Raw genomic sequence first — 25,887 nt, forward strand, 5'->3', positions numbered from 1 at the left:
CAGTTCATATACTCAATGAATTGTTACAAGATAATCTTTTCTAGAGAATGTTTACCATTTGTTAAAAGACTGATTTATTTCTAAAAGTTTATGCAGTGTGTTAATTTGTCACATGGAGGCAGAAGGGGTGAATCTGATATACCCCTCTTCCATCATCAACTATTCATGGAGTCCTTCAGTGGAGCTTGTACAACCAAAGAAACGCATACAGCGGTCACCGGCGGTTCTAAGTTACATCTAAAGAGGTCTAGGCCTATACACACTGTTCCACCTGAGGTAATAAAATGTTTTGGGGTAAAGGTATTTTCATGAGGCGATCTGTGATCTAATTATAATAGGCTTTGAAGCTCTCTGCAACAGGTGCAGAGTGGTGCAAGACTGTGTTTGAAAGCATAAAGAGGAATAATGTTTCTGGGGTATCTTAAGGCCTTTGTGGGTCTGTAAGTGCAGAGCAGAGGCTCTGATGCAGGTGGTTTCAAGGCCTCTGTGGAAGTCTACGGCAGATGACTCTGGACTGTTCCCGTGAGAAATAGCTTCCTAAGTATTGGTAAAGATCCCGGCTTTTAAAAGACGTGAAAGCCTCTTCGAGAGTTCTGTGGCTAAGCAAGGTTCATTATCTTACCATAAGAGCAGGGTGATACTGACCTGCAACATCATCTTGCAGGTGTTTGATGGTATGAGTTGAGATTATCTTTGTTAAAAACAAAAACAACAACAACAAAAAAAAAAAACCCAGGAAAATCTTCCAATAGGATATACTGGGGTCAAGCTTCAATTTGTACAATGATAGATCTCAATTTGCATATATTGAATAATGTATGGTTGAACACAGTGGTTGAGATTTCAAACACCAGTATGTAGAGAAGGTGTGGCAATCACATAATCAGTTGTGAAAACTGGATAAAAATGTGTGTTCCTTGTGTGATTATTAGACATATTCTGGACTATGCCTCGTTTGTATGTAACGCTGAGCTCAAAATAAATAATGGACCTACTACTCTCTTCAATTAATTCTGCATCTTTATTTTCTGTTTAAAGAGGACTTAATAAAATTACTGGAATGTGGGCAATATCTAGTAACACAGTGCCGAGTCTGCTAAACGTAGATCCCAGCCTTTTATATGGCCTCTTCCCTTTAATTCTACTGACTATAATTAATGTAAACCTTGTCGATTCTGGTGTTTGCTGTATAGAGGTAGAGAAAACTTTGCTAAAACAATGAAAAATATGCATCCTGTGAAAAGTTTATTGAACAATATAACATTGTTCCTTACCCAGAGCCATAACACGTCATTGATGGAAATCACACTGATGTGAGGGCGGTATGGGCCAACTCAACTGTATTTCCTGATTGTTTTATTCTGCAGGAGGATGTGGTCCAAATATTTTAAAAATCACAGGTTTGTTTAAGAGGACATAGTCGAACAGTTTGGGCTTACTGTTATTTTAATACTAGTGGTAACTATTAGTAAATACAACAATCTGACCATCCTCATACTGCATTGAGGGGTGATGGGGTGATGGTACCAGATGATGTTTAGGTATGTGGTTATGTTAATTTATTTTTGTTCCTTTATATTCACATATTTTGCAAGTGCGTATGTTATTGAGTTTAAAACCATCCATATATTATGCAATTATAGAAAATACAGAAACTGCATGAGACTTCTCTTGACTTGCTAGAAGTTCAGACTGTAGCAAGCTTAGCATTAGTAAATGGAATAGGTGTCATTTTAAGGATTCATTTAAAGTATTCATGAGGTATTTCTCCTAACATCGATGTATCGACAGTACCAATAAAATAAATAGCATAACAAGAATTACAGGTGTATAATAGTGTAATTACCCACAATGGTTGAAGTGTTTGAAAAGAGTTGTATAAAAGAATAGTTGGTTGGTTCGTGGCATAAAGTCATGAAACGGTGAAATGAGGTCATAAAAAGAGTGTTTACAGGGGAAAGTGCTTTAACATTGAATTAGACAAACTAATAACATAAAACAAGGGAGTTTAGAGATTCTGTGTCCTTTCGTAATGATTTGTGCATATGGCAGGCTGCTGCAAAGGATCCTGGGTAAGCTTCAGCAGACCTCAGTGTAAGATATATTAATAATATTAATCATAATAATACTATTCAGAGGTTACTTGACTAGTAATCAGAATGTTGCTAGTTCAAGCCCTACCACTGCCAAGTTACCACTGCTGGGTCCCTGAACAGCAATGAATCCTCAATTGTATTATTAATACAATCCAATACACATGCCTAATGCTCAGCTGTCAACTGCAAAAACTGACATTCTGAGCATTCGAACAGTAAGAGGAACAAAAAGAAAGGAGTCACCGACTGTACACGTGTCAATCATTTAGCCTTTTTACATGTTGTTTTAGTTTACTGTAATCAAGGCCTGAAACTGGAGTCTATGGACCAGGCAAAAATATTTCAATATTTAATGCGTTTTTATTTTTTCAGCCAGCATAAGCGGAAGCTCCAAGTTGTCGATCTCCAGGAGCAAACCCGTCCCTGCAAGGTTGGGGTGCATGTTCTGGATCACGGGAAACAGACCATCGATCACCCAACATCTGCTTCTGCTCCTGCGGAGGTTCCAGATCCAGCACGGAGGCAGTGAGAGGTTCCTGGCCCAGAGATTGGTCTGCAGCGGGCCTGATGGTACTCGGCATGTATTGGAAATGCTGTGGCTGAATGCTGTGCGTAGCCCAGCGGGTGCTGGGGTGGAGCTGTGCCAGTTGCCTGCTCGGGTAGCAGGTAGCCCAGTTCTGAGCCTGTGGAATGGCCATCATGAAGTAGCCGGAGGGCGGGGCGGGCTGGTAGGGGTTGAGCACTGGGTTGCGCACGGCACTCACGCTGGCCATGCGCTGCATGTACTGGTGGGTGAGGTGGGCCTGCCGCTCCTCCTTGCGCTGCGCCAGGGCCACGTACAGCGGCTTGGTGCCTACGATGCACCCGTTCATCTCCTTCATTGCCTCGGTGGCCTCCTCCGGCGAGGAGAAACACACAAAGCCGAACCCTTTGGAGCGGCCGCCCTCCGTCATCACCTTGGCACTCGTGATTGTCCCGAATAGAGAGAACTCTTTACGCAGACGCTCGTCGTCCAGACTGTCGTCTAGGTTTTTAACGTACAGGTTCACTCCCTGGTAGCGAGTCGTGCCGTCCTGCTTCATCTGCTCAAACTTGCGTTTGAGCTCTGTCTGCCTCTCGCCTTTCTTCTGGGCACGAGCCACATACAGCTGCTTCCCATTCAACTTCTTCCCGTTCATCTCATCCACAGCCCTTTTGGCATCCTCTTGCCTCTCGAAGCTCACAAAGCCAAAGCCCTTGGACTTGCCGCTCTCGTCTGTCATGACGCGAAGGCTCAGCGTTGGGCCGAACTTGCTGAAGATCTCATTTAGCTTGTTGTCGTCCATGTCCTCCCAAGTATGAGATATTATTTCCATCAGGCTCAGGACCATCTCTTTAGGATAAGGTCAAGAGAAATCTCTTGGAATGTGGTGTTAACAGGTTCCAACTGGTGTGGGTGTTTTATATTACTTTGCATATATTGACAAATGTATGGTTTGGATGCAATGGACGTGAAGACAAATGCAAATATGTAAAGGAATGTGGGGTGAATACATAACCACTACTGAAAAATGTATGAAAATGTGGGTTCTCTGATTTTTAGACATTCTCCAGAGGGTGCCTCAATAATGCGTGTTAATGTTAACCTACAATAAAGTACGTGCACAGTTATGCTCTTTAACCAATTCTGAAGTCTGCATTTTTATTTAATATTTGAATTGAACTTTAAAACTAGCCGACTGGGCACCTAGGAACCACATACTGTTGCTATGTGCAGAGATGTGGGCTTGCAGCCCATTGTTGGGCAGAGTCCATCGCACTGCTCCAATAGACCTGCTCTGACTGCTACTTTCCCACGTCGGCAGTCGAAGTCGTTTCTCCTTCACAATGCTTTTCACCTGGTTGGCCAGTTTCACCGTCTCAGTAGACAAGCTAAAAGAAACTGTTGGCAGCCTCTCGTTGCTCCTGTAATATGACCGTCGCCAGACCAGAGAGTGGAACTGGATGGCAGTGTGGCACTTGCAGCTGCAGTTTGTTTGCTTCAAGATTTAATACGTGTAAGTGACCTTTGCTTCTCGTCCTGTCTTTACTGGTTTGTTAATAAGGTCATTTGAAATTGTGTTGTACATAAAGGAATATTACAGAATTATTCTCTATTTTAAGCTACACTGTGGGGTTTTGTTTTTTTGATCTTTACATTTATATTAATGCAACCCAATACACTTATCTAATGATCAGCTATGACCTGTAAGAACTGACAATCTGAACATTCAAACTTTAAGAGGAATAAAAACAAAAAAATGATCAGCTGTTCATGTCAAAATCTGTAATATGTAATAGAAATAACTGTAATATGTTCAATATAACTGTAATATGTAACATATAACTGTAAATATGTCAATTGCAAGATGGGACTGTACATTCTGTACATACATATATAAATATCCATATATACATTGTACATATAAACATTATATATATATATATATATATATTGTACATGCACTATTAATATATTTTTGTATATATATAGAATATATTTCTCTATGCACCCCTGTTTTTCTTTTTCCTCAGATTGGACAGATCACTCAACCATTTCACTGTGAGTTATACTTTGTATGACTATGTATGCGACAAATAAACCAAACTTGAAATGATTTTACCTTTTTCTGTCGTTTTCATTTTAAGCTTAGAATAACCAAGGCCTGGACTTTGTAAGGTGGTTTTGAATCCAGGTCAGCTAGGTGAGGACACCAATAGCTTACTGGGTAAGCAGCCACACTCTAACAATGGTGGGCTCGTGTGCAGAACAGTTAGAGCTTGGATCAAGCAAAACAAGAGGAAAAAACGAAACACCTCGGTGAGCGTGGAAAAGGGGAGAACAAAGAACGCCACGGAAAGAAATGGCAACCCCGATGCACTGGGGAAAACTCGAACTAAAAGCTCCCAAACAAAACCAGAAAACGGGGAGAAACTTGAATGGCTAAGGGAAGCCTCAGGAGAGAGACAGACTCGAGAGGGGAAAACTGGAGAAGGGAGGGGACGTGTAAAAACACTGACACCCTCGCAGAACAGAAAAGAGGCATAGCACAAGGGCTCACAGACCTCAATACCCAGAGTTACCGGCTAGGAGCTTGGCTCAAAACTTTATCAAAAACCCAGCACTGAATGATTGGGTCACTGGGCTTATATAAGGTCTAGCCCAGCTGTTGGGTGTTGATCCTGATCAGTGGCGTGGTTGACTCGACGCCTCCCTCTGGTCGAGGGGGCCTCGGCCTGGTGCCAACCCTTACAGGCTTGATGTCTACAGACATGGCAAAAATATTTCAATGTTCAATGCATTTCAGTTTCAATGTTTATTTTTTTCAGTTAAAATGTTAATTTTTTTTACTGCTTATTCTTCCATTAGACAGCCAGAAGCGCAGCACTGGTTAAAGTTTTTGAGCGGCTTCCTGCGCGCACTGGTCCTGGAGCACAGCGACTGCCTCATCCACCTTAGGGTGCAGAGACTCAGGAGACTCCAGCATATGCAGTAGCTCCGAGTTGTCCAGTTCCAGGAACAGACCCGTGATCTTCCCTGCAAGGGTGGGCTGCATGTTCTGGATCAGGGGAAACAGACGCTCACCCAGTATCTGCTTCTGCTCCTGTGGAGGTGCAGCAGCCAGCATGGAGGCACTGAGAGGTTCCTGACCCTGCACATGGACCGCAGCCAGCTGCACGGGCACCTGGAGCTCTGCCCCCAGGTGCTGCTGTGGGTTGAGAAACATAAATGTTTTATAATTGATTTGACTGATAAATGGTAAGTTCGACATTTATATCTAAGGGCTGTGTGCCCAGGTGTTGCTGTGGGCTGTGAACGCCTGAGGTGGTTTTGTACTGTGGTACTGCTCTCACCAGCGACGCCTTGTTGGCAGCTTCCGCGCTGGCCATCCCTGTCCCCGGAGCCTCAGATGCCATGGTCTGATAGGCCATCGTGCGTGGGACCTGGCAGGCGGTGGTTGGTCGGATGGCGCTGAAGGCCTGCGGGCAGGATGCGGCTGGACCGATGGCACTCGGCATATCCTGGACTTGCTGTGGGTGGACGCACTGCATGGCCCAGCAAGGGCTGGGGAGGAGTTGTGCCAGCTGGCTGCTTGCGCAGTAGGCAGGCCAGTTCTGAGCTTGTGGAATGGCTTCCATGTTGTAGCCGGAGGGCGGGGCAGGCTGGTAGGGGTTGAGCACGAGGTTGGGCAAGGCACTCACGCTGGCCGTGCGCTTCATGTACTTGTTGGAGAGGTGGGCCTGCCGCTCCTCCTTGCGCTGCGCCAGAGCCACGTACAGCGGCTTGGTGCCTACAACGCGCCCATTCATCTCCGTCATGGCCGTGGCGGCCTCCTCCGGCGAGGAGAAACACACGAAGCCGAACCCTTTGGAGCGGCCGCCCTCCATCATCACCTTGGCACTTGTGATGGTCCCGAACGGAGAGAACTCCTTACGTAGACGCGCGTCGTCCAGACCGTCGTCTAGGTTCTTGACGTACAGGTTGTCTCCCTGGTAGCGAGTCATACCGTCCTGCTTCATCTGCTCAAACTTTCGTTTCAGCCCTGTCTGCCTCTCGCCTTTCTTCTGGGCATAACCCACATACACCTTCTTCCCATTCAGCTCCTTCCCATTTATCTCATCCACAGCCCTCTGGGCATCCTCGTGCCTCTCGTAGTTCACAAAGCCAAAGCCCTTGGACTTGCCGCTCTCGTCGGTCATGACGCGAGTGCTCAGCGTTTGGCCAAACTTGCTGAAGATCTCCTTCAGCTTGTCGTCGTCCATGTCCTCTCCAAAGTTCTTGACGTACACATTGGTGAACTTTTTGGCCCTGGCCCCCATCTCAGCCTCTCGCTCCTTGCGAGACTTGAAGTGGCCAATGAACACTTTGCGGTCATTGAGCAACATGCCATTAAGTCTCTCAATTGCTCTCTCCGCAGCCTCACGGGTCTCAAAGTGCACAAAGCCGTAGCCCTTAGAGCCATTCTCGTCACACACCACCTTGCTGGAAAGGATGTTCCCAAAGGCAGAGAATGTGTCGTAAAGAGCTTCGCTGTCAATAGACTTGTCAAGGTTCTTGATGAAGATGTTGCCAACTCCACTCTTCCTCAGAGAGGGGTCTCTCTGGGACCACATAATTCGCACAGGTCTGCCTTTGATGATGTTAAAGTTCATAGTGTCCAAAGCACGCTCAGCATCTGCCTGCTGCTGAAAGTTCACGTATGCGTATCCAAGTGAGCGGAGGGTCATCGCGTCCCTGCAAATCCGTACGGAGACTATTGCGCCAGCAGGACTGAATTTCTCGTATAGCATGGCCTCGGTAACGTCTGGATGAAGGTCACCCACGTACAACGAAGTCATCGGCGAACTTGGAGCACTTGGATTCATTTTCGTGAGGATCGTCGGTCAACCTTTCTGGAAATCGTAGTCGAAAGTAGTAAATGAATAAAATAAAATCGTAAATGATTTAACCAAATGATCTAACTGCACGAATTATAAAACAGTTTGAAACAGCAATTCAACAGAGCCAGGCAAGTGTCGACCGACCAAAGCGATCAAAGCAACACTTTAGCTTTAGATTCAAATACATGACAACTTGGTTGTTACGTAAGAGTGCTTTTACGTAAATGTTTATTTTTAAATATTATACAAACGCTATTTATTTATTTATGAATTATTCAATTATTTTAACTTATAACGTTAATAGCGTGAATGAGAGGCTTTAACAACGCCTTATATTTCAAAATATTACCTAGTCACAGCATTTTCCAAAAATCGTCCATATGCTGCTCACACTGAATCATTTACCGCATGGCTCAGAATAAATACTTTTAGTTTGATAAACGCAGCAACATTCATTTTCTTTAGCCTAATGCTCGGCAAAAAACATCGCATTAAAGTTAATTAATGGGATGAAATCAGTTTGCCTTGGAGCAGGCCTATGTTCTTTGAGGTTAAAAATCATCGCCTGGATTGTAAACCTTAGTAGAGTTCCACAACGAGGTGCGATTTGTAAAAGGACGTCTTTTTCTCTCCGAGTTAGAAATCTGGAGAAATAAATATATCAATTGATTTCCGCCCATCGGAGGACCTTTAGAACTTTATTATTTATTCATTATTTATTTCTAACTTCTCACTGTGTCCAACTATATCGGGTGTATAAAACGTATGAACAGACATAAATAACGTGGGGGAAACGGGAATAGGGGAGAGAGGAAAAATAAGACGAACAGAGACGAAACAGACAAACGGGAAATGCAGATAGAGTATTTTAAGTATTAGCCACCTGCACCATTACGGGAATGTGTGTGTGTGTGTGTGTGTGTGTGTGTGTGTGTGTGTGTGTGTGTGTGTTCGTGTGTGACTGCTTGTGTGCGTCTGCCTGTGTGTGTGTGTGAGAGAGAGAGAGAGAGAGAGGCTATGTGCGAGTGCACTGTATATGTACACGTACTAGATTGGGATATTTATCATTTATGGATTAGCTCTGTAAACTTTTTATCAAAGGAGTCCAGTCTAGGTTATTGGTTCTTATTGATTCATTCTGAGATTTTTTTCCATTGATATGTAGTCTATCAATAGATTTTTCCATTCGGTGACACTAATATTATTTTTTGTTTTCCAAGTCATGAGTATGTTTGTATTTGCAATTAATAATGTTATATATATATTATCCTGTTTTTTTTCTATTGTCACATTGGTTGATGACATGTCTCCTAGGAGACATAAAGATGGTGTTGGATGGATAGGTTTATTTAAATCATGGGACATGTGTGTGATTACTTATTGCCAAAATTGCTTGATAGGTGTGCTCTGCCACACGATGTGAATGTAATCGTCAGCTGTCTTTGGAGTAAAGTATGTACAGATTGCTGAGCTTGTGAAACCAATTTTAAACATCCAATGTGTAGTATAATGTAATCTATGTATTATTTTGTACTGAATGCATTGTAGGTTAGTGTTGCTGTCATGTGGTAATTATTATTACACATTTTAATCCAAACTGTGGCGTCGGGAGCTAGTAATAAATCTTCCTCCCATTGTCTCGATGGGAGAGTAATTATGCGATTTGATTTCATTATTAGTTTGTATATCTTATGTGATAGTTTTTTTGTATTAGGAATGTTTATAATACTGATATGGATGCAGGTGAGTTTAATGTCTCTGAACTGATAGTTGCTCTTACCTGCTTTCTATATCTTATGTTTGGGCTACTTGTGGAAGTGACATGAAAGCAGTGTTATGTTTATGTGAGTCTGGAGTTTGATATCTTGTGAAATTTCCACCAGGCTGTTAGTATCATGGCCACCCACAAATTGTTGATCATGAATGTTCTTTAATTGATTTGACTGATAAATGGTAAGTCTGACTTTTAGATCTTTGCATAATGTTTGCTATATGTCTATCCATATTCTGTCTGATATACTAAGTTTTATCCATTTTATACCATATTATAGTTGATTTGCAATAATCAACTACAGTTCTGTAATGTTGTGAGTTTGATTCTATGTGATTTATTTTTCCAGTAGAATCAAGTTATGATGTTGTCCAAAGATTTTAGACAGGTTGGTGGCGCTGGAATAATTGAAAACAAATAATTTCGTTTAGGTAATATTCTCATTTTAATTATTGCAGTTTGTCCAAAGAGCATAAGGGGCAAATTTGTCCATCAATGAAGTTCGTCGCTTATTGTTTTAATAATTGGATGACTATTTATTTTTGAATAACAGACAACTGGGAAGAGAATTTAATACCCAGATATGTAATATGATTGGTATTCAGGGGGATGGGGTTTTTAATTGCATCATAAAGTTATGCTGCTAATATATAGTATAATACACAAATATCCTACTGGAGATACAATTTGACCAGTTATGTGTGATGTTCTGTGATGATCATATAGAACACCACAGACAACTGTTTGGCACATCACTGTTAAACCTCCTGATTGCAACCCGGGGCATCGTGAACTGTACAACATGACCCTCAGACAATGATCTCTGAGTGAAAGCGATAAACATAATCATCTTCATATCATCACTTTCTCTACAAGTTCAGTGGAAGAGATGTCAGTTAAAGGGAGTTTTAATACCCTTTCCATCTTTAAATTTAATAAAAACACAGATGGAAAAATTCCAGAAAGTGAGAGAGAGAAAGGAAACTAGACTTTAAAATGGTGCTGCCCTCTTGATTTACAACTGTAGATTATTGAAATTATTACAAATGTCCGATGCCAAAAGGGATTGTGTCAGTGTTTCACTACTCAGTATTGCATTTGGTAGACAGTATAAACAATTAGACTATGGTTAAAAAAATCACAGAAATAAAGCAAACACCAATATAATCTTGAACCACCTAGTCCCAGGAAACATTAGATTACTGGAACAAAATCAGACAACTAGCAGAACAACTTTTTAACCAATGATGCAGATGCACTTTTAGTGGATTTATTTATCTGTATTTCAATCCACTAAAGTTTTTCACTTGATCTAACATTACATTTAAGACCGAAATCCTGTTACGTCTCACAGAAGATTCCACTGATCAAGCTGCTACTTACCCATCCTGGTCCTGGAGTACCTTTGCTCTGTACACTTTAGTGATGTCTTTGCTACCAACAAGCCTATTTTAATCCATCAGATAGTAACCAAACGCTCCTTTGCTGCAGAGCACAGAAATCATTCAAATTTGCAGTCAACAGATACATCTGGGCCAGATTTTGGATCAATGGACTAGGCTGGAACTGCACATATACTGTATATGCAAAATTCAAAATACGGGGAGTGGTTGGTCTCTTTTGCAATCAAATCTGAATACTATGGAATTCGTTTCACATTTGTTTAATTTGACAGATTTTAAATGGATAATGGACATCACTAGACAAAAAGGAATAAACAACTATATGAAAAGGAACAAAACCAAAAACAAAGGAAGACTTTAACACACTTGCCCAAACAAGCACTAAATCTGACAAAAATAGATCAACCAATGACATAGCTGTGAAGGAACATATTAGCCATTGTTTTCTTGTCATCAACAGTAATTTTAACTGATTGTTAACATACTGTTCAAGTCTTCAACTGATTTGCTCCCAACATACGAATGGGTACAAATATGGTTCATTACCCACCTGCACAATTTGCTTCTGACATACTGGGCAGCTACAGGGTTCTTCTCCCATGTGGATTCTGACATACTGGGCAGCTACGGGCTTCTTCGGTTGTGTGGATTGTCTTCTGCTCCTCCATGTGGCCTGTTTCACCAAAGCCCTTCCTGCAGTATTTGCAGCACTATGGGAAGCGGACACCCTTGTGTGTGCGTTTAGGTGCTTCTCAAGAGTCTGGGCACGTTTGAAACACCTGCCCCAAACATCACTGACATTATTTCTTGTAGGTGATTAGCCACGTGTTTCTCTAGTCACAAGTACTTTTTGATTTATTTGTTTTTTTAAATAGGTAATTTTATATATAATGGCAACAAATGACATTTTAAGTTTTATGACAAAACGTGCAAACAAGCTGGCCTGAGAGGTGTGTAGCGGGATATGACTCAGTGCGTCTCTGGTGCTGCTTTTGATGAGTACAGTGTCATGAGTGTGTCTGTCCAGCGGTGCAAAGAGGGGATACAGCAAGGCATGGCATGGTGTTTATTCATTCGTTTGCATAGAAAATGACGCCTTTTCACATTGTGGAAGTACAAATATGGCGGTCTTTTTTGTGCGGCGTAGTAATGACATATGTTGTGGAATTTTGAACAAACAGCAAGTCAGACGTGATTAAGAGAGTAATTTAATAAGAAAAAGAATAAAATAAATGTTTGGCTCTCCTCAGGTAGGGAGCCCCGAGTATACAAAACCGTGGCTAGTTATACTACTCCTGTGCTGTCTTTAACCAATCATCTTTTCTTAAGCAGCTCTTCTTTCCTTTGTTGCTGTGGCTATAAGCCAATCAGCTCTCAGCTTGGTTTTTTCCACAAACCAACCCAAACTGACTCCAAACAGTGTGGGTTGTGTGTCAAGTTGACCTTGATGTTAACAGTTCCTGATACATGTTCAACTTAATCAGCAACAGGCGGATATAAATGTGCAAACGGCATTATTAATTTAAGAACAAAAGGATCAGTGTGATTTTATATGAATCACATAATACATAGTTTCGTATCATTTTCCATCACACGTAAAAACAGAGTCTCACCGTATTGTCGGGCAGGAGGATCTGGACTCATTTATTACTTGATATCTTCCCCCATCTAGCGGTCATTAGAGGTTAGTCTTGAATTGATTTCTGTCGTGCAATATTTTAGATATAAATGTTTACATTTTCTATTACAGAACACGGCAAAGTATAGTCAACCAGTTCTAACCTTTTGAGAAAAACTTTAACTTCAAAGTAGGTGAATCTATTTACTTAGATTGAACCAATCGGATCACAGTTTATTTACATAGCATCAATGCTTTGAGTGCTTTAGATATAAGGACATCATGGCGATTTTTCTGCTCACACCTCAGTCAGTCTATAATTCTGTACTATGTGTTTCTATAGCTTCCAACTTTCACGAGTTTCTTGAATCTGTGGAGAAAAGTGCAGACTCAGGTACTTTCTTATTTGTGAACTTTTATACATTTTATGTAATTTATTTATCATCTATAATGTTTTATTACTTTTCATTTATAGATATAAGGACACAAAAACAGTTCATATACTCAATGAATTGTTACAAGATAATCTTTTCTAGAGAATGTTTACCATTTGTTAAAAGACTGATTTATTTCTAAAAGTTTATGCAGTGTGTTAATTTGTCACATGGAGGCAGAAGGGGTGAATCTGATATACCCCTCTTCCATCATCAACTATTCATGGAGTCCTTCAGTGGAGCTTGTACAACCAAAGAAACGCATACAGCGGTCACCGGCGGTTCTAAGTTACATCTAAAGAGGTCTAGGCCTATACACACTGTTCCACCTGAGGTAATAAAATGTTTTGGGGTAAAGGTATTTTCATGAGGCGATCTGTGATCTAATTATAATAGGCTTTGAAGCTCTCTGCAACAGGTGCAGAGTGGTGCAAGACTGTGTTTGAAAGCATAAAGAGGAATAATGTTTCTGGGGTATCTTAAGGCCTTTGTGGGTCTGTAAGTGCAGAGCAGAGGCTCTGATGCAGGTGGTTTCAAGGCCTCTGTGGAAGTCTACGGCAGATGACTCTGGACTGTTCCCGTGAGAAATAGCTTCCTAAGTATTGGTAAAGATCCCGGCTTTTAAAAGACGTGAAAGCCTCTTCGAGAGTTCTGTGGCTAAGCAAGGTTCATTATCTTACCATAAGAGCAGGGTGATACTGACCTGCAACATCATCTTGCAGGTGTTTGATGGTATGAGTTGAGATTATCTTTGTTAAAAACAAAAACAACAACAACAAAAAAAAAAAACCCAGGAAAATCTTCCAATAGGATATACTGGGGTCAAGCTTCAATTTGTACAATGATAGATCTCAATTTGCATATATTGAATAATGTATGGTTGAACACAGTGGTTGAGATTTCAAACACCAGTATGTAGAGAAGGTGTGGCAATCACATAATCAGTTGTGAAAACTGGATAAAAATGTGTGTTCCTTGTGTGATTATTAGACATATTCTGGACTATGCCTCGTTTGTATGTAACGCTGAGCTCAAAATAAATAATGGACCTACTACTCTCTTCAATTAATTCTGCATCTTTATTTTCTGTTTAAAGAGGACTTAATAAAATTACTGGAATGTGGGCAATATCTAGTAACACAGTGCCGAGTCTGCTAAACGTAGATCCCAGCCTTTTATATGGCCTCTTCCCTTTAATTCTACTGACTATAATTAATGTAAACCTTGTCGATTCTGGTGTTTGCTGTATAGAGGTAGCGAAAACTTTGCTAAAACAATGAAAAATATGCATCCTGTGAAAAGTTTATTGAACAATATAACATTGTTCCTTACCCAGAGCCATAACACGTCATTGATGGAAATCACACTGATGTGAGGGCGGTATGGGCCAACTCAACTGTATTTCCTGATTGTTTTATTCTGCAGGAGGATGTGGTCCAAATATTTTAAAAATCACAGGTTTGTTTAAGAGGACATAGTCGAACAGTTTGGGCTTACTGTTATTTTAATACTAGTGGTAACTATTAGTAAATACAACAATCTGACCATCCTCATACTGCATTGAGGGGTGATGGGGTGATGGTACCAGATGATGTTTAGGTATGTGGTTATGTTCATTTATTTTTGTTCCTTTATATTCACATATTTTGCAAGTGCGTATGTTATTGAGTTTAAAACCATCCATATATTATGCAATTATAGAAAATACAGAAACTGCATGAGACTTCTCTTGACTTGCTAGAAGTTCAGACTGTAGCAAGCTTAGCATTAGTAAATGGAATAGGTGTCATTTTAAGGATTCATTTAAAGTATTCATGAGGTATTTCTCCTAACATCGATGTATCGACAGTACCAATAAAATAAATAGCATAACAAGAATTAGAGGTGTATAATAGTGTAATTACCCACAATGGTTGAAGTGTTTGAAAAGAGTTGTATAAAAGAATAGTTGGTTGGTTCGTGGCATAAAGTCATGAAACGGTGAAATGAGGTCATAAAAAGAGTGTTTACAGGGGAAAGTGCTTTAACATTGAATTAGACAAACTAATAACATAAAACAAGGGAGTTTAGAGATTCTGTGTCCTTTCGTAATGATTTGTGCATATGGCAGGCTGCTGCAAAGGATCCTGGGTAAGCTTCAGCAGACCTCAGTGTAAGATATATTAATAATATTAATCATAATAATACTATTCAGAGGTTACTTGACTAGTAATCAGAATGTTGCTAGTTCAAGCCCTACCACTGCCAAGTTACCACTGCTGGGTCCCTGAACAGCAATGAATCCTCAATTGTATTATTAATACAATCCAATACACATGCCTAATGCTCAGCTGTCAACTGCAAAAACTGACATTCTGAGCATTCGAACAGTAAGAGGAACAAAAAGAAAGGAGTCACCGACTGTACACGTGTCAATCATTTAGCCTTTTTACATGTTGTTTTAGTTTACTGTAATCAAGGCCTGAAACTGGAGTCTATGGACCAGGCAAAAATATTTCAATATTTAATGCGTTTTTATTTTTTCAGCCAGCATAAGCGGAAGCTCCAAGTTGTCGATCTCCAGGAGCAAACCCGTCCCTGCAAGGTTGGGGTGCATGTTCTGGATCACGGGAAACAGACCATCGATCACCCAACATCTGCTTCTGCTCCTGCGGAGGTTCCAGATCCAGCACGGAGGCAGTGAGAGGTTCCTGGCCCAGAGATTGGTCTGCAGCGGGCCTGATGGTACTCGGCATGTATTGGAAATGCTGTGGCTGAATGCTGTGCGTAGCCCAGCGGGTGCTGGGGTGGAGCTGTGCCAGTTGCCTGCTCGGGTAGCAGGTAGCCCAGTTCTGAGCCTGTGGAATGGCCATCATGAAGTAGCCGGAGGGCGGGGCGGGCTGGTAGGGGTTGAGCACTGGGTTGCGCACGGCACTCACGCTGGCCATGCGCTGCATGTACTGGTGGGTGAGGTGGGCCTGCCGCTCCTCCTTGCGCTGCGCCAGGGCCACGTACAGCGGCTTGGTGCCTACGATGCACCCGTTCATCTCCTTCATTGCCTCGGTGGCCTCCTCCGGCGAGGAGAAACACACAAAGCCGAACCCTTTGGAGCGGCCGCCCTCCGTCATCACCTTGGCACTCGTGAATGTCCCGAATAGAGAGAACTCTTTACGCAGACGCTCGTCGTCCAGACTGTCGTCTAGGTTTTTAACGTACAGGTTCACTCCCTGGTAGCGAGTCGTGCCGTCCTGCTTCATCTGCTCAAACTTGCGTTTGAGCTCTGTCTGCCTCTCGCCTTTCTTCTGGGCACGAGCCACATACAGCTGCTTCCCATTCAACTTCTTCCCGTTCATCTCATCCACAGCCCTTTTGGCATCCTCGTGCCTCTCAAAGCTCACAAAGCCAAAGCCCTTGGACTTGCCGCTCTCGTCTGTCATGACGCGACGGCTCAGCGTTGGGCCGAACTTGCTGAAGATCTCATTTAGCTTGTTGTCGTCCATGTCCTCCCAAGTATGAGATATTATTTCCATCAGGCTCAGGACCATCTCTTTAGGATAAGGTCAAGAGAAATCTCTTGGAATGTGGTGTTAACAGGTTCCAACTGGTGTGGGTGTTTTATATTACTTTGCATATATTGACAAATGTATGGTTTGGATGCAATGGACGTGAAGACAAACGCAAATATGTAAAGGAATGTGGGGTGAATACATAACCACTACTGAAAAATGTATGAAAATGTGGGTTCTCTGATTTTTAGACATTCTCCAGAGGGTGCCTCAATAATGCGTGTTAATGTTAACCTACAATAAAGTACGTGCACAGTTATGCTATTTAACCAATTCTGAAGTCTGCATTTTTATTTAATATTTGAATTGAACTTTAAAACTAGCCGACTGGGCACCTAGGAACCACATACTGTTGCTATGTGCAGAGATGTGGGCTTGCAGCCCATTGTTGGGCAGAGTCCATCGCACTGCTCCAATAGACCTGCTCTGACTGCTACTTTCCCACGTCGGCAGTCGAAGTCGTTTCTCCTTCACAATGCTTTTCACCTGGTTGGCCAGTTTCACCGTCTCAGTAGACAAGCTAAAAGAAACTGTTGGCAGCCTCTCGTTGCTCCTGTAATATGACCGTCGCCAGACCAGAGAGTGGAACTGGATGGCAGTGTGGCACTTGCAGCTGCAGTTTGTTTGCTTCAAGATTTAATACGTGTAAGTGACCTTTGCTTCTCGTCCTGTCTTTACTGGTTTGTTAATAAGGTCATTTGAAATTGTGTTGTACATAAAGGAATATTACAGAATTATTCTCTATTTTAAGCTACACTGTGGGGTTTTGTTTTTTTGATCTTTACATTTATATTAATGCAACCCAATACACTTATCTAATGATCAGCTATGACCTGTAAGAACTGACAATCTGAACATTCAAACTTTAAGAGGAATAAAAACAAAAAAATGATCAGCTGTTCATGTCAAAATCTGTAATATGTAATAGAAATAACTGTAATATGTTCAATATAACTGTAATATGTTCAATTACCACCATGTAACATATAACTGTAAATATGCCAATTGCAAGATGGGACTGTACATTCTGTACATACATATATAAATATCCATATATACATTGTACATATAAACATAATATATATATATATATATATATATATATATATATATATATATATATATATATATATATATATATATATATATATATTGTACATGCACTATTAATATATTTTTGTATATATATAGAATATATTTCTCTATGCACCCCTGTTTTTCTTTTTCCTCAGATTGGACAGAGCACTCAACCATTTCAATGTGAGTTATACTGTGTATGACTATGTATGCGACAAATAAACCAAACTTGAAATGATTTTACCTTTTTCTGTCGTTTTCATTTTAAGCTTAGAATAACCAAGGCCTGGACTTTGTAAGGTGGTTTTGAATCCAGGTCAGCTAGGTGAGGACACCAATAGCTTACTGGGTAAGCAGCCACACTCTAACAATGGTGGGCTCGTGTGCAGAACAGTTAGAGCTTGGATCAAGCAAAACAAGAGGAAAAAACGAAACACCTCGGTGAGCGTGGAAAAGGGGAGAACAAAGAACGCCACGGAAAGAAATGGCAACCCCGATGCACTGGGGAAAACTCGAACTAAAAGCTCCCAAACAAAACCAGAAAACGGGGAGAAACTTGAATGGCTAAGGGAAGCCTCAGGAGAGAGACAGACTCGAGAGGGGAAAACTGGAGAAGGGAGGGGACGTGTAAAAACACTGACACCCTCGCAGAACAGAAAAGAGGCATAGCACAAGGGCTCACAGACCTCAATACCCAGAGTTACCGGCTAGGAGCTTGGCTCAAAACTTTATCAAAAACCCAGCACTGAATGATTGGGTCACTGGGCTTATATAAGGTCTAGCCCAGCTGTTGGGTGTCGATCCTGATCAGTGGCGTGGTTGACTCGACGCCTCCCTCTGGTCGAGGGGGCCTCGGCCTGGTGCCAACCCTTACAGGCTTGATGTCTACAGACATGGCAAAAATATTTCAATGTTCAATGCATTTCAGTTTCAATGTTTATTTTTTTCAGTTAAAATGTTAATTTTTTTTACTGCTTATTCTTCCATTAGACAGCCAGAAGCGCAGCACTGGTTAAAGTTTTTGAGCGGCTTCCTGCGCGCACTGGTCCTGGAGCACAGCGACTGCCTCATCCACCTTAGGGTGCAGAGACTCAGGAGACTCCAGCATATGCAGTAGCTCCGAGTTGTCCAGTTCCAGGAACAGACCCGTGATCTTCCCTGCAAGGGTGGGCTGCATGTTCTGGATCAGGGGAAACAGACGCTCACCCAGTATCTGCTTCTGCTCCTGTGGAGGTGCAGCAGCCAGCATGGAGGCACTGAGAGGTTCCTGACCCTGCACATGGACCGCAGCCAGCTGCACGGGCACCTGGAGCTCTGCCCCCAGGTGCTGCTGTGGGTTGAGAAACATAAATGTTTTATAATTGATTTGACTGATAAATGGTAAGTTCGACATTTATATCTAAGGGCTGTGTGCCCAGGTGTTGCTGTGGGCTGTGAACGCCTGAGGTGGTTTTGTACTGTGGTACTGCTCTCACCAGCGACGCCTTGTTGGCAGCTTCCGCGCTGGCCATCCCTGTCCCCGGAGCCTCAGATGCCATGGTCTGATAGGCCATCGTGCGTGGGACCTGGCAGGCGGTGGTTGGTCGGATGGCGCTGAAGGCCTGCGGGCAGGATGCGGCTGGACCGATGGCACTCGGCATATCCTGGACTTGCTGTGGGTGGACGCACTGCATGGCCCAGCAAGGGCTGGGGAGGAGTTGTGCCAGCTGGCTGCTTGCGCAGTAGGCAGGCCAGTTCTGAGCTTGTGGAATGGCTTCCATGTTGTAGCCGGAGGGCGGGGCAGGCTGGTAGGGGTTGAGCACGAGGTTGGGCAAGGCACTCACGCTGGCCGTGCGCTTCATGTACTTGTTGGAGAGGTGGGCCTGCCGCTCCTCCTTGCGCTGCGCCAGAGCCACGTACAGCGGCTTGGTGCCTACAACGCGCCCATTCATCTCCGTCATGGCCGTGGCGGCCTCCTCCGGCGAGGAGAAACACACGAAGCCGAACCCTTTGGAGCGGCCGCCCTCCATCATCACCTTGGCACTTGTGATGGTCCCGAACGGAGAGAACTCCTTACGTAGACGCGCGTCGTCCAGACCGTCGTCTAGGTTCTTGACGTACAGGTTGTCTCCCTGGTAGCGAGTCATACCGTCCTGCTTCATCTGCTCAAACTTTCGTTTCAGCCCTGTCTGCCTCTCGCCTTTCTTCTGGGCATAACCCACATACACCTTCTTCCCATTCAGCTCCTTCCCATTTATCTCATCCACAGCCCTCTGGGCATCCTCGTGCCTCTCGTAGTTCACAAAGCCAAAGCCCTTGGACTTGCCGCTCTCGTCGGTCATGACGCGAGTGCTCAGCGTTTGGCCAAACTTGCTGAAGATCTCCTTCAGCTTGTCGTCGTCCATGTCCTCTCCAAAGTTCTTGACGTACACATTGGTGAACTTTTTGGCCCTGGCCCCCATCTCAGCCTCTCGCTCCTTGCGAGACTTGAAGTGGCCAATGAACACTTTGCGGTCATTGAGCAACATGCCATTAAGTCTCTCAATTGCTCTCTCCGCAGCCTCACGGGTCTCAAAGTGCACAAAGCCGTAGCCCTTAGAGCCATTCTCGTCACACACCACCTTGCTGGAAAGGATGTTCCCAAAGGCAGAGAATGTGTCGTAAAGAGCTTCGCTGTCAATAGACTTGTCAAGGTTCTTGATGAAGATGTTGCCAACTCCACTCTTCCTCAGAGAGGGGTCTCTCTGGGACCACATAATTCGCACAGGTCTGCCTTTGATGATGTTAAAGTTCATAGTGTCCAAAGCACGCTCAGCATCTGCCTGCTGCTGAAAGTTCACGTATGCGTATCCAAGTGAGCGGAGGGTCATCGCGTCCCTGCAAATCCGTACGGAGACTATTGCGCCAGCAGGACTGAATTTCTCGTATAGCATGGCCTCGGTAACGTCTGGATGAAGGTCACCCACGTACAACGAAGTCATCGGCGAACTTGGAGCACTTGGATTCATTTTCGTGAGGATCGTCGGTCAACCTTTCTGGAAATCGTAGTCGAAAGTAGTAAATGAATAAAATAAAATCGTAAATGATTTAACCAAATGATCTAACTGCACGAATTATAAAACAGTTTGAAACAGCAATTCAACAGAGCCAGGCAAGTGTCGACCGACCAAAGCGATCATAGCAACACTTTAGCTTTAGATTCAAATACATGACAACTTGGTTGTTACGTAAGAGTGCTTTTACGTAAATGTTTATTTTTAAATATTATACAAACGCTATTTATTTATTTATGAATTATTCAATTATTTTAACTTATAACGTTAATAGCGTGAATGAGAGGCTTTAACAACGCCTTATATTTCAAAATATTACCTAGTCACAGCATTTTCCAAAAATCGTCCATATGCTGCTCACACTGAATCATTTACCGCATGGCTCAGAATAAATACTTTTAGTTTGATAAACGCAGCAACATTCATTTTCTTTAGCCTAATGCTCGGCAAAAAACATCGCATTAAAGTTAATTAATGGGATGAAATCAGTTTGCCTTGGGGCAGGCCTATGTTCTTTGAGGTTAAAAATCATCGCCTGGATTGTAAACCTTAGTAGAGTTCCACAACGAGGTGCGATTTGTAAAAGGACGTCTTTTTCTCTCCGAGTTAGAAATCTGGAGAAATAAATATATCAATTGATTTCCGCCCATCGGAGGACCTTTAGAACTTTATTATTTATTCATTATTTATTTCTAACTTCTCACTGTGTCCAACTATATCGGGTGTATAAAACGTATGAACAGACATAAATAACGTGGGGGAAACGGGAATAGGGGAGAGAGGAAAAATAAGACGAACAGAGACGAAACAGACAAACGGGAAATGCAGATAGAGTATTTTAAGTATTTGCCACCTGCACCATTACGGGAATGTGTGTGTGTGTGTGTGTGTGTGTGTGTGTGTGTGTGTGTGTGTGTGTGTGTGTGTGTGTGTGTGTGTGTGTGTTCGTGTGTGACTGCTTGTGTGCGTCTGCCTGTGTGTGTGTGTGAGAGAGAGAGAGAGAGGCTATGTGCGAGTGCACTGTATATGTACACGTACTAGATTGGGATATTTATCATTTATGGATTAGCTCTGTAAACTTTTTATCAAAGGAGTCCAGTCTAGGTTATTGGTTCTTATTGATTCATTCTGAGATTTTTTTCCATTGATATGTAGTCTATCAATAGATTTTTCCATTCGGTGACACTAATATTATTTTTTGTTTTCCAATTCATGAGTATGTTTGTATTTGCAATTAATAATGTTATATATATATTATCCTGTTTTTTTTCTATTGACACATTGGTTGATGACATGTCTCCTAGGAGACATAAAGATGGTGTTGGATGGATAGGGTTATTTAAATCATGGGACATGTGTGTGATGACCTATTGCCAAAATTACTTGATAGGTGTGCTCTGCCACACGATGTGAATGTAATCGTCAGCTGTGTTTGGAGTAAAGTATGCACAGATTGCTGAGCTTGTGAAACCAATTTTAAACATCCAATGTGTAGTATAATGTAATCTATGTATTATTTTGTACTGAATGCATTGTAGGTTAGTGTTGCTATCATGTGGTAATTATTATTATACATTTTAATCCAGACTGTGGCGTCGGGGGTTAGTAATAAATCTTCCTCCCATTGTCTCGATGGGAGAGTAATTATGCGATTTGATTTCATTATTATTTTGTATATCTTATGTGATAGTTTTTTTGTATTAGGAATGTTTATAATACTGATATGGATGCACGTGAGTTTAATGTCTCTGAACTGATAGTTGCTCTTACCTGCTTTCTATATCTTATGTTTGGGCTACTTGTGGAAGTGACATGAAAGCAGTGTTATGTTTATGTTAGTGTGGAGTTTGATATCTTGTGGAATTTCCACCAGGCTGTTAGTATCATGGCCACCCACAAATTGTTGATCATGAATGTTCTTTAATTGATTTGACTGATAAATGGTAAGTCTGACTTTTAGATCTTTGCATAATGTTTGCTATATGTCTATCCATATTCTGTCTGATATACTAAGTTTTATCCATTTTATACCATATTATAGTTGATTTGCAATAATCAACTACAGTTCTGTAATGTTGTGAGTTTGATTCTATGTGATTTATTTTTCCAGTAGAATCAAGTTATGATGTTGTCCAAAGATTTTAGACAGGTTGGTGGCGCTGGAATAATTGAAAACAAATAATTTCGTTTAGGTAATATTCTCATTTTAATTATTGCAGTTTGTCCAAAGAGCATAAGGGGCAAATTTGTCCATCAATGAAGTTCGTCGCTTATTGTTTTAATAATTGGATGACTATTTATTTTTGAATAACAGACAACTGGGAAGAGAATTTAATACCCAGATATGTAATATGATTGGTATTCAGGGGGATGGGGTTTTTAATTGCATCATAAAGTTATGCTGCTAATATATAGTATAATACACAAATATCCTACTGGAGATACAATTTGACCAGTTATGTGTGATGTTCTGTGATGATCATATAGAACACCACAGACAACTGTTTGGCACATCACTGTTAAACCTCCTGATTGCAACCCGGGGCATCGTGAACTGTACAACATGACCCTCAGACAATGATCTCTGAGTGAAAGCGATAAACATAATCATCTTCATATCATCACTTTCTCTACAAGTTCAGTGGAAGAGATGTCAGTTAAAGGGAGTTTTAATACCCTTTCCATCTTTAAATTTAATAAAAACACAGATGGAAAAATTCCAGAAAGTGAGAGAGAGAAAGGAAACTAGACTTTAAAATGGTGCTGCCCTCTTGATTTACAACTGTAGATTATTGAAATTATTACAAATGTCCGATGCCAAAAGGGATTGTGTCAGTGTTTCACTACTCAGTATTGCATTTGGTAGACAGTATAAACAATTAGACTATGGTTAAAAAAATCACAGAAATAAAGCAAACACCAATATAATCTTGAACCACCTAGTCCCAGGAAACATTAGATTACTGGAACAAAATCAGACAACTAGCAGAACAACTTTTTAACCAATGATGCAGATGCACTTTTAGTGGATTTATTTATCTGTATTTCAATCCACTAAAGTTTTTCACTTGATCTAACATTACATTTAAGACCGAAATCCTGTTACGTCTCACAGAAGATTCCACTGATCAAGCTGCTACTTACCCATCCTGGTCCTGGAGTACCTTTGCTCTGTACACTTTAGTGATGTCTTTGCTACCAACAAGCCTATTTTAATCCATCAGATAGTAACCAAACACTCCTTTGCTGCAGAGCACAGAAATCATTCAAATTTGCAGTCAACAGATACATCTGGGCCAGATTTTGGATCAATGGACTAGGCTGGAACTGCACATATACTGTATATGCAAAATTCAAAATACGGGGAGTGGTTGGTCTCTTTTGCAATCAAATCTGAATACTATGGAATTCGTTTCACATTTGTTTAATTTGACAGATTTTAAATGGATAATGGACATCACTAGACAAAAAGGAATAAACAACTATATGAAAAGGAACAAAACCAAAAACAAAGGAAGACTTTAACACACTTGCCCAAACAAGCACTAAATCTGACAAAAATAGATCAACCAATGACATAGCTGTGAAGGAACATATTAGCCATTGTTTTCTTGTCATCAACAGTAATTTTAACTGATTGTTAACATACTGTTCAAGTCTTCAACTGATTTGCTCCCAACATACGAATGGGTACAAATATGGTTCATTACCCACCTGCACAATTTGCTTCTGACATACTGGGCAGCTACAGGGTTCTTCTCCCATGTGGATTCTGACATACTGGGCAGCTACGGGCTTCTTCAGTTGTGTGGATTGTCTTCTGCTCCTCCATGTGGCCTGTTTCACCAAAGCCCTTCCTGCAGTATTTGCAGCACTATGGGAAGCGGACACCCTTGTGTGTGCGTTTAGGTGCTTCTCAAGAGTCTGGGCACGTTTGAAACACCTGCCCCAAACATCACTGACATTATTTCTTGTAGGTGATTAGCCACGTGTTTCTCTAGTCACAAGTACTTTTTGATTTATTTGTTTTTTTAAATAGGTAATTTTATATATAATGGCAACAAATGACATTTTAAGTTTTATGACAAAACGTGCAAACAAGCTGGCCTGAGAGGTGTGTAGCGGGATATGACTCAGTGCGTCTCTGGTGCTGCTTTTGATGAGTACAGTGTCATGAGTGTGTCTGTCCAGCGGTGCAAAGAGGGGATACAGCAAGGCATGGCATGGTGTTTATTCATTCGTTTGCATAGAAAATGACGCCTTTTCACATTGTGGAAGTACAAATATGGCGGTCTTTTTTGTGCGGCGTAGTAATGACATATGTTGTGGAATTTTGAACAAACAGCAAGTCAGACGTGATTAAGAGAGTAATTTAATAAGAAAAAGAATAAAATAAATGTTTGGCTCTCCTCAGGTAGGGAGCCCCGAGTATACAAAACCGTGGCTAGTTATACTACTCCTGTGCTGTCTTTAACCAATCATCTTTTCTTAAGCAGCTCTTCTTTCCTTTGTTGCTGTGGCTATAAGCCAATCAGCTCTCAGCTTGGTTTTTTCCACAAACCAACCCAAACTGACTCCAAACAGTGTGGGTTGTGTGTCAAGTTGACCTTGATGTTAACAGTTCCTGATACATGTTCAACTTAATCAGCAACAGGCGGATATAAATGTGCAAACGGCATTATTAATTTAAGAACAAAAGGATCAGTGTGATTTTATATGAATCACATAATACATAGTTTCGTATCATTTTCCATCACACGTAAAAACAGAGTCTCACCGTATTGTCGGGCAGGAGGATCTGGACTCATTTATTACTTGATATCTTCCCCCATCTAGCGGTCATTAGAGGTTAGTCTTGAATTGATTTCTGTCGTGCAATATTTTAGATATAAATGTTTACATTTTCTATTACAGAACACGGCAAAGTATAGTCAACCAGTTCTAACCTTTTGAGAAAAACTTTAACTTCAAAGTAGGTGAATCTATTTACTTAGATTGAACCAATCGGATCACAGTTTATTTACATAGCATCAATGCTTTGAGTGCTTTAGATATAAGGACATCATGGCGATCTTTCTGCTCACACCTCAGTCAGTCTATAATTCTGTACTATGTGTTTCTATAGCTTCCAACTTTCACGAGTTTCTTGAATCTGTGGAGAAAAGTGCAGACTCAGGTACTTTCTTATTTGTGAACTTTTATACATTTTATGTAATTTATTTATCATCTATAATGTTTTATTACTTTTCATTTATAGATATAAGGACACAAAAACAGTTCATATACTCAATGAATTGTTACAAGATAATCTTTTCTAGAGAATGTTTACCATTTGTTAAAAGACTGATTTATTTCTAAAAGTTTATGCAGTGTGTTAATTTGTCACATGGAGGCAGAAGGGGTGAATCTGATATACCCCTCTTCCATCATCAACTATTCATGGAGTCCTTCAGTGGAGCTTGTACAACCAAAGAAACGCATACAGCGGTCACCGGCGGTTCTAAGTTACAT

Source organism: Electrophorus electricus, chromosome 9, assembly GCF_041902795.1.
Source record: "Electrophorus electricus isolate QZ-2024a chromosome 9, ASM4190279v1, whole genome shotgun sequence".
NCBI lineage: Eukaryota > Metazoa > Chordata > Actinopteri > Gymnotiformes > Gymnotidae > Electrophorus > Electrophorus electricus.